The following is a 9,857-nucleotide window of genomic DNA, read 5'->3' on the forward strand; positions in this document are numbered from 1 at the left end:
GATTGAACGGTCACAAACTCCTCCATGACCATTCCAGACTGGACATAAGGAAGAATTTCATTACTGTCTGAGCCCCCAAGGTGTGGAATAGCCTGCCATCAGGGGTGGTTCAAGCACCTACTCTGAACGCCTTCAAGAGACATTGGGATGTTTATTTTGCTGGGATCCTATGATCCCTGCTGACTTCCTGCCCCTGGGGCAGGGGGCTGGACTCGATCTTCCGAGGTCCCTTCCAGCCCTAATGTCTATGAAATCTATGAAATTATTTGGCTGTTCTGACTCAAGAGTAGTGAGCAGGGAAAGCAACAACCTCGTAACAAACTAATGGGGCTCCACAGCTATTCCCTCAGTCCACTTACACAGTGATTCTGAAGACAGATGGTCCCATCATCATCTTCACCAACCTCCAGTCTCACACAAGCCAGAGACTCTCATTCAGCAATCCCTGCACCTAGCTCACAGCCCACATTGCCAAATCTCACAACAGCTGGTCTTTTTTTATTTATTTATTTTTAAGCTTCTGCCCCTAGAATCAGGCAATTCCGTGCAAATTCCCATAAAAAAAGACAAAGTACATTTCTAACCATCGCAGTTCCAGAGAGAAATCAAGACAGACAGACATACACGTGGGTGTTTTTGGTTAAGCCTGTGATTTAGGGGGAGACAATTCCTGAGTTTTGCCTGTTTTTGGCAGCAATACTAACTTCTGTTTGAAACATACTGAGTCGTGTCTTCCTGTTATCTGGCACCAGAGGAAGGAGAAAGCCAAAATCCATTCTCTGAACCACACACTACCATAGCAGCCATGCCAGAACTAAATTTCCCTTGGTTTCAATTTTTCTTCCTTCCCACTCTCCCCCCAAAACTCAGCTTGATTTCTTCAGCCAACCTCAGAAATCAACACAGTAGAGGGCAGATGAGAAAGGCAGAAGAAACATAGTTACAAAGAGGAATCATGTGTGAGCATTCTGCACATTAATGATGGGGTATATGTCACCCTGATGGACAAAAAAAATCTCAACACACTACCAACTCCAAACAGCGCTGCTATAGTGATCTCCACACTGCCCCCCCCCCTTGCAGAAGGAGAAAAATCTCCTAATTCCTCCAAAGGCCTGGGCTGTGAGAGAAAAACAAACAAACAAAAACCTTTGCATTATTTTCAAGGGCATTATTAAGACAAATCATAGAAAATGATATTGGAAGCATATCAGTGGAGCTAGTCACAACAGTGGAGTCCCACCCAGGCCCAGACTCATTATTGTCTAAAAAGGACAGAGATTGCTTTGATGGAAATATCATTTACTGCACAAACAAGTGATTCCAATGGGTTTAAGATTAGTGTCATCCTAACCCAGCTGCCATCCCTTGTTAACCCGTTGTGTACAAGCCTAGTCACCTACAGAAAGTGGTGGTGTTTTCTTCATAAAAATCATGCTTGTGAAAAACATACTTCTTAGAGAAGAAGATGAACTGCCCTCCAGACTGAAGTCTTCTCTTCAGCCACAGTACAGGAAGAAAAATAGCAGGCCCATTTCCCTCAACTAGACTGTACTGGGGAGCTATTCACCAGCTCAACCTGAAGATCTGGGTCTATTACCAGCTTTGCCACTCATCTACTATAAGAACATGGGTAAACCTTCCCTGTTCCTATGTCCCACTCAATTTGTTCTTTAGGATAGAGGGCTGCCTCTTACTAGGTACATGTACAGCACCTAGCACAAAGAAGCACCAATCTAGACAGGTGCCTCCAAATGCTTGGAGAACAGACATGAGTGTTTGCTTGCTCACTAGAGCCTGGCTGTACAGTCTGGTAAGATATTACAAGGCTGAATATGAGAGCTGAGACTAGCAAATCAGTATGTTATTGCAGAGCTGCTCAGAGCCAGCTTGTTCTCCTGCCTACTCCCAACAGATCTGTTAAAACTGCTCACCAATATCAGCACTGACATGGACTCTGCAGACTGGTTAAATTCAACTCTTACCTCATCCCTTGAAACAATGCAGGGAGACATTTCTTGCAGACACAGTGTGAGACATCACACATCTGCACCATAAAAAAGCAGCATGCACTCTCCCCTACCACACTTCTGCAGGCCCTGGATACTGCAACTACCAACTAGCAGACCAAATGCACTCCAAATCCTGCCCCTATCCGTCATGGAAGCTCAAGGAATCAAACTCCCACCTAAGCAAGTTGGGGACATAGTGTAATCAAGCAGCAACTAGTCCTCAGCCAGATAACAACAGGAAGGCCAGGTTAGCACAAACAAAGTGAGTCTAGGTCTTACCTTGGTAGATACACAAGACTCTAGGTAGGGGCTTCAGGGGGATGCAGCCTGGGTTTTCTTCCTGTTTGCGAGCTTCTTTTGCCTCAGCTCTCCTTGGCACAGCAAGGTCTTCTATAAGAACCAAGGTGCTGAGGATGAAAGGTTGCTCCTTCAGTTCTCCAGAAACTGAGAACAGCATATGGCTCTCAGGTGCAGAAGACTGGGGTGAGATAAAATGCAGGAGAGACAGTGTAAGCATGTAAACTGAACCACAAGGCCAGCATCTGACTAGCATGAACGGGGCAACTGTGGCGAGGTGCTACTCCTTGTTCATGCTGTGCAAGTGCCCTACAACCTGTCCAGATTTTCGCATCAAGAAGGTTGACAATTAGATAGGTGCCCCCTCACCTTCCCCTCCAAGTACTAGATGCATTTCTTTAGAACATGTTGTTATATACACAAGGAACTCCCCCATCTACCAGCCAAAACTGCTTCACATGCTTTTCTGCCTAGAAAGGGAGCACATTGGTTAATGAATTTCTAGAAGTTGTTTAGATGCTAAGGAAATGAGCATGGAATCAGGAGTTCTACTGACTACAATACTCCCTCACACTGACAGGCCCACAAATACCCTTTACACTGGATGTGTGCAAATAGCTGCCTCTGCTTTTATAGGCAAACTGCCCCATGGCTAAAGATACACATGCATATTCACATACTAGTAATTATCCATTCAAAATGCTCCCAGACCTGCAAATAATCTAGTGTTAAGACACAGTCCATTTTATGTATACAGGCAGTCCTTGACTTACAATGTTTCAATATACAAAGTTTCGCACTTACAACCTTCATAAATTGACAAACAGTTTCAACTTTCTGACGTCAGTTTCAACTTTACAATGCTTGATCCGATGAAACACCATGCCAGCGAACAAGTTTGCTGTGTGGCCCATCTCCCTGGAGAACATCTGTCCAAATTTCCTTGGACACTTTCTTTAAGAAAGCAGACAAGACTCCAGAAAATCCTGCAGCCAAGACTCCTGAGAAGACTCTAGCCAAGAGCCCTTCAAAAAGTCCAGCAGGAGCCCTTCAAAAAGTCCAGCAAAGTCACCTCAAAGAAGTCCTTCCAAATCAATATGATTGCTATTTACAATATAAATACATTAATGTAGCTATATTATTCATCTAAAATTGATCAAGTACAAAATGCTGGGGTATTTGTGGTGAAAATAGGGTATTGGACCTTGGTTCAGGAAACAATCCCCCATTTATAATATTGTTTCTTATGAGAAAATTGGTTCCGAATTACAACGTTTCGACTTAAGACACTGTTTTTAGGAACCAATTGTATTGTCAGTCCGAGGACTGCCTATACTTCACCCTTGAATGTAAGAAAGCTGCCTACCGGGGCAGGCCCGACAGAGAGTAGGAGATAGGTTTCTAGAGGATTTAAGGATCTCTTAGGTTAAGGCAGAGTCCATGTCTCCGTTGTGAAGCACTGCGTAGCACTAGCCTATAGGAATGGAACCCAAGTCTCCCAGGTTACCTCTGCTGCTGGATGACCCTGGGCATGTGACTGCATAGCTTTGTGCATAGGTTTCCCCATCCACAGAACTGACATAATGACCTCCTTCATAAAAGTGCTTTGAGATCTGTGGGCGAAGGAGCAAGGGGCTAGAACTGCTACAGCAATCATGTCCCTGCCTCAATCAGGGGAGAGGAAACAGCTGGCCGTAAGTAAAAACAAAAAACAACAAAACCAAACAAACCACACACCAAACCACAGCGCAAATATGGTTTACCAGGGAGAAACATATCTGACGCAGAGCGGGTCAGAACATCAAGACTGTTCTGTGCCTATTAGGCTTGGAGCTCTGAAGGGGACCCAGCAGGCCTATGCACAGGACAGCACTGTGCTGCTTATAAATGCTGCAGCAGTGGCCTCTGCAAGGCGTGTTGTCAGATGTGCATGCCTTTGGATAGACTACTTCTATTCCAGTGTCACCCTGGGCTGAAGAAAAGTATCAACCCTGTAGAAGTCCTGGTTATGCTAAGCTAAAGCTAAGGTGCCGGAAACAGCAGCTGAAAAACTCACAGAATCATAGAAGTTGGGTCGGAAGAGACCTTGTAGATCTTCAAGTCCAATCCCCCGCCACCTGGGCAGGAGAAAAAAACTGGGCTCAAATGATCCCGGCCAGGTAGGCATCAAGCCTCCTCTTAAAGACCCCCAGGGTAGGAGCCAGCACCACTTCCCTTGGAAGTTAGTTCCAGATCCTAGCCGCCTGGACTGTGAAGTAGTTCTTGCGGATGTCTAATCTAAACCCGCTCTCCAACAACTTGTGGCCGTTATTCCATGTTATGCCAGGGGGCGCTAGGGGAAACCAGGTCTCTCCCAAACCCTTCTGGTCCCCCCTAGTGAGTTTATAGACGGTCACCAGGTCCCCCCTCAGCCTTCGCTTGTGAAGGCTGAACAGGTTCGGGTCCCACAGTCTCTCATTGTAGGGTCTGCCTTGTTGTCCCTGGATCATGCGAGTGGCCCTCCTCTGGACCCTCTCAATGCTGTCCACATCCCTCCTGAAATGGGGCGCACAGAACTGGACACAATACTCCAGCTGTGGCCTGACCAGTGTTGCATAGAGGGGGAGGATCACCTCCTTGTCCCTGCTAGAGATGCACCTGTGGATGCACGACAAGGTCCAGTTAGCCCTGCCAACCATGACCTCGCATTGTTGACCCATGTTCATCTTGGAGTCAATAATGACTCCAAGATCCCTTTCTGCCTCCATGCTTTCAAGAAGGGAGTTTCCCATCTTGTAAGTGTGCTGCTGGTTACTACTGCCTAATTGCAGCACCCTGCACGTGTCGGTATTGAAGCGCATCCTGTTTTTGTTAGCCCACCCCTGTAACCTATCCAGGTCTTGCTGCAATCTTTCCCTCCCTACTAGTGTGCTCACCTCACCCCAAATTTTGGTATCATCAGCGAATTTAAACAGGTTGCTTTTCACCCCGTGGTCCAAATCGCTGATAAAGAAATTGAACAGCGTGGGCCCAAGGACTGAGCCCTGGGGGCTCCACTGCCCACTTCTCCCCAGGTCGAATATGACCCATCCACCACCACCCTCTGAGTGTGACCCTTCAGCCAATCTGCAATCCATCTGACGGTGTAGGCATCAATGCCACAGTCACCCAATTTTTTAATGAGGATGGGGTGGGAGACTGTGTCAAAGGCCTTGCTGAAGTCCAGAAAGACTACATCCATGGCAACACCTGCATCCAAGGCTTTTGTGACGTGATCATAAAAGGCAATTAGGTTGGTCTGACATGACCTGCCCCTAATGAAACTGTGCTGGTTGCCCTTGAGCATCATCCCTGAGGCCGGCCCATTGCAAATGTGCTCCATGATGATCTTCTCAAAGAGTTTCCCTTGGATTGAGGTAAGACTGACGGGCCTATAGTTGCCTGGGTCCTCCCTCCTCCCTTTTTTAAAGATGGGGACCACGTTAGCTATCTGCCAACTCCACAGTGAATGTAAAAAAGTAAGATTTCACTAATGAGGCAGAGATAGAACAAAAGCATAGGTGTATAAACACTGCAAAGGAAACAACCAGAGATGAAAATCTCATCAGAGAAAGAGAGAATTGGTATGAAATGGGGGGCCACTCAAGTATAAATACAGAGGCTGAGAGTCCTATATCTTGTGGCGACTTAGGGAAGCATGGGCTGCATGTAATGCATTGTTACTAGTCAAAGGCAAGCTTTTCTAAGTTGGACTGACTGTTAATCAGAACAACCAGTGCACTGTCCAAGGCAATAAAACTTTCTGAGCTTTTTCCACTGAACATAAATTTGAGCAGTTTTTTCCTGTGTTGCCGTTGCAATCTGGAGGACTGCTTGCTAGCACTGGTCTTCCAGAACACACAAACCCCAGCAGTCTGCATATCAAAAGCAACAGCAGCAAGATACCACTGAGAAAAAAAAATCCCTATGCCTCAGCAGCCACCTTTCTCTGGGCAAAGAGATCCTTTATTTATAACGCTAAAGCTTCTTTAAAATAAGCAGAATAAAAAACATTTGCATTCTCCCTTGTTTCCCCTAACAGCTAGGCATATCTGAGAAGCACAGTTTTCATTAGGAGCAGCCAGCACGGATCTGCGAGGGGCACTAACATTGTACTGCATTAGCACTGATGGACACATGCTGAGAAGCGCCGGCTGAGCTACCTGAGCAGTCTGAATGCTCCAGGCATTTAGAACAAACACGGCCCAGCTCCTCTGGAGGGAGATTAACTATCTTGTTCTTCAGAGATATTACTGATAGGGATGATAATGACATTGTACAATAGTTGTTCGATGGCCTATCTGCAATAAAACGGAGGTCACGGTTAGCGGACAGACATTTGCATCCAAGAAGCTGTAATGGAGCTGGGAAGTCTTTCTGCAGCAGTCTCTTCCAGGGCAGGACTCAGAGAGCCTGTGCTGGTGATGTTCTATAGCATACACTTAACCAACCTGACAGCCACCAGGCCAGAGAGAATTGCGGGGCCTACCCAGTATCATCTGCAATGAACCCCTTCCCTGCTCTTATGGTCTGCTGCATGCACATGTGCACACGCACGCACGCACACATGCACAGCAGCTGCCCATTTCCTCCATGCCTCTTCTCCTCATAGATGCAGTCAGCTGCACAGTGACCACTAAGGCTATATCCATACTGCTGTTAAACGTTAACCTTAGAACCTCCAACTTAGACCCCACTAATCACCACTGTAAGCTCCTGCCCTGGCTCTCCAATGCTTGACACATTGCTCTCAGGCTGCACAGCTGCCCAGCTGTTCATGGGATGGGTGCCTATAAAAATAATGAAAACCACAATTAATTAGCTGCATAGCTAATTAACAGTTGGCTGGGTACAGCTAGATGTGGGTATACTGAGCCAAGCTCTGAGGAGAGTCCAGAGGGACTAGAATTTTCCTTACAGGCGAAGGGATCAGGTAAGAAGAGAGGAGCAGGGAAAATGCAAGTCATTGAGCCATATACCTTGGACAAGTCACTTTTCCTCTTCACTCTTCCCCTCCAGCCTCTCTGGGTGCTGCTCAGGCTGTCAGGGTCCAAGGCCCAAATACAGATGGAATTAATATCTAACAGTAGAAGAGCAACCAAGTACAAGTCCAAGTTCTGAGTCTGAGCTGGTAACCCACAGCATGCAAGGGGGGAAACACTTAAAGTGTTATGTAATACAGCAGCTTAGGCTCCAAGAACCATTTCTAATTTGGTTCAGGGTCTCTGACCTGGGGAGCCAACAGTCTAGATTAGCCCCACATGTCAAGAATATGGTCTAGTTCATAGAAGGGAAGAGATATTCTTCATATGTACCCAGCATTCCCTACTTTCCTGCACTGTGCTTCGTTATTAAGAGGAATTGTATGAAATTAGGATGCAAGTGGTCTTCTGCTGTTCCCCATTGGAAGTCCTCATTCGCTTCTCTCTGTGACACTGTAATGGCCACCTAGCAATCAACTGGAAGGTCACAAAAGGAGCTGGGTGAGGCTGGTTCAAGCGCAGAATAAAGAACCCACAGGTATTAATTGCCTTGAGTGGGGGAGCGGGTGGAAACCAGTGTTGTTTACAAGCAGCTATCAATACCATTACTGGGGTTTCCTCCTTAACCCTTAGCCTTGTTTGCATTTAGGAAGTGCCTCTTTAGTAGGCATCTGTCTATCTTGCAGGACAATAGAATTACACCAAGTGAGACATCAGCTCACTGAATGTAATCTTCACTGGAAAATAAAGTGAAACCAGAATGACCTCTTGAGTGTGCAAGGGATTGGGCAGTATATATGGAGACACTGAGTTGCCTACACACCAGTGTCCTCCTCTCAGCCTTGCTGGTTTAAGCTAAAGGAAAGGCAGGTGCCAGTATATTTGGAACCACCTTGGCTGCAGGAGCTGCCAGAGCAAAGGAAATCATCCATTCGTCTGTCCATCAGGGCTCCACTCCTAGACTGGCTGCCAACCAGGGTTAGAGAGTCCAGTCTACCCTATCACGTAGGAGACTTTAGTTCCACAATTTTTGGTGGCATTTCCTCAGCCAGGGGTAAGACTAGTAACCCCCTCTAAAGTGCTCTTCTGCACAAAGCCATTGGCATCCTAGAGGTTACCAGGTTATTTAACCACCACCCAGCACTTGGGCTAGGGACAGAAGTTGCACATAAACTGGTATGTGATCAGAAACTGGTTCAAATCTGTAACACAACAGATTCAATGCACATAAACTGCTTTCAAAATGGCCAAAACTGGTTTGAGATTAATCTGAATGGATGCAGTATCAGACTTAAGTGATTTAGGTTAGATCAGTTTATTAAACTTCTGTCCAAGATCCCCTCCTGATTCAAGTTAACTCACAGTCCCCCAGCATCCCAGGATGCTTCGCACCTCCCCACAATCCCAGCCCCCTTCCCTTCACAGAGTGGAAGAGCTAGCCTTGGCTCAAGCTGTCTGCCCTAGCAGAGCAGGGAGGTGTGCTCTAGTACCCCCAGCTTCAGGCTTAGGCCACTGCAGGCATGTGGCTACATTTCTGGAATCAAAAGTGAATGTCTGTTCACTTGCTTATTGGTTCAATCTATGCAGCTTAGACTAACCTGTGAAGATTGAAACAATTCACCCCTGGACTTTTTAACTGTCTGTACTTACCCTCGGTATAAACAGTCACAGGTAGTACTATCTACTGTAAGTTATAGTAGCAGGCAAACCTCACCTGACCTACATTAGCACCAGGACAATGTTCTTAATTCCCTGAGAGGGAGGCTTTGGTACATATTTAACTATCTCTGTGTCCTTGCTGATGTCCTCATTATTTCTGAGACATTCGTACGGCAGCAACACAGTTTGAAATGCTCACCTTCTTAAGACCTTTGGAGAACTCTTCTTCAGGTGCCTCCCTACTGCTAAGCAGAATTGCAAGTTAAGCAGTAGCTTAGGCAACAGACCACTCTGCATTCCAGCACTGCAAGTGTTAATTATTGAACCCTGTCGCAGTCAGCCATGCTCTCCACCGGCCACTACATCCTCATCTTCCTGGCTGCATGTCTGTGCTCCTGCATGGAACCAATTCTCATTCTTTGCTCTTCACTTGCACTCTTTGCCTAAGGACCCTAATTGGGAAAGACATTTATAGCAGACTGATCGCAGGTTTAGAGAGTGGCAAGAATCCTTGGCAAATATTTGTAAGACTGCGCTGAAACTTGCGACTGTTTTGCAGAACCTAAATGCTGACCCGTAATTGGCAATTTCAGATAGGATGCCAGGCCTTAGACAGAAATTGCCAACGGTTCTGCACACCTGCTACATAAGTAACCAAGCAAAGCTCCACAACACTCCCCAGTTCAATTTAAGGAAAAAATTCCAGTAGTATGCAACCGTGTGGAGATCTTAAAGATAAAGACACACTTGACTGCCTCCATTCTTGGATTATATCCTTCCCATTAAGAGATGACTACAGTTAAATACCATTCACTTGGAAAGGTCTGCAACCATGGCCTTTGCAGTAATTGCGATAGGCAGCCCCATGTCAAAGGATGGGAGATTACAT

General features: G+C 46.2%; 1 protein-coding gene across 3 annotated transcripts in view; it reads right to left on the reverse strand.

Annotated features, from left to right (window-relative positions):
* Positions 1-2,490, reverse strand: part of LINGO1 (leucine rich repeat and Ig domain containing 1) — a 475,932-nt gene extending 473,442 nt beyond the window's left edge. For all 3 annotated transcript variants that reach the window (XM_019504437.1, XM_019504434.1, XM_019504435.1), the window contains exon 1: positions 2,292-2,490. The gene's annotated coding sequence lies outside the window, so the exon portion shown is untranslated. The remainder of the gene's footprint in view (positions 1-2,291) is intronic.
* Positions 2,491-9,857: the final 7,367 nt, after the last annotated feature.

This window comes from Gavialis gangeticus, unplaced genomic scaffold (assembly GCF_001723915.1).
Source record: "Gavialis gangeticus isolate Ggan-Ray unplaced genomic scaffold, GavGan_comp1, whole genome shotgun sequence".
NCBI classification, from domain to species: domain Eukaryota; kingdom Metazoa; phylum Chordata; order Crocodylia; family Gavialidae; genus Gavialis; species Gavialis gangeticus.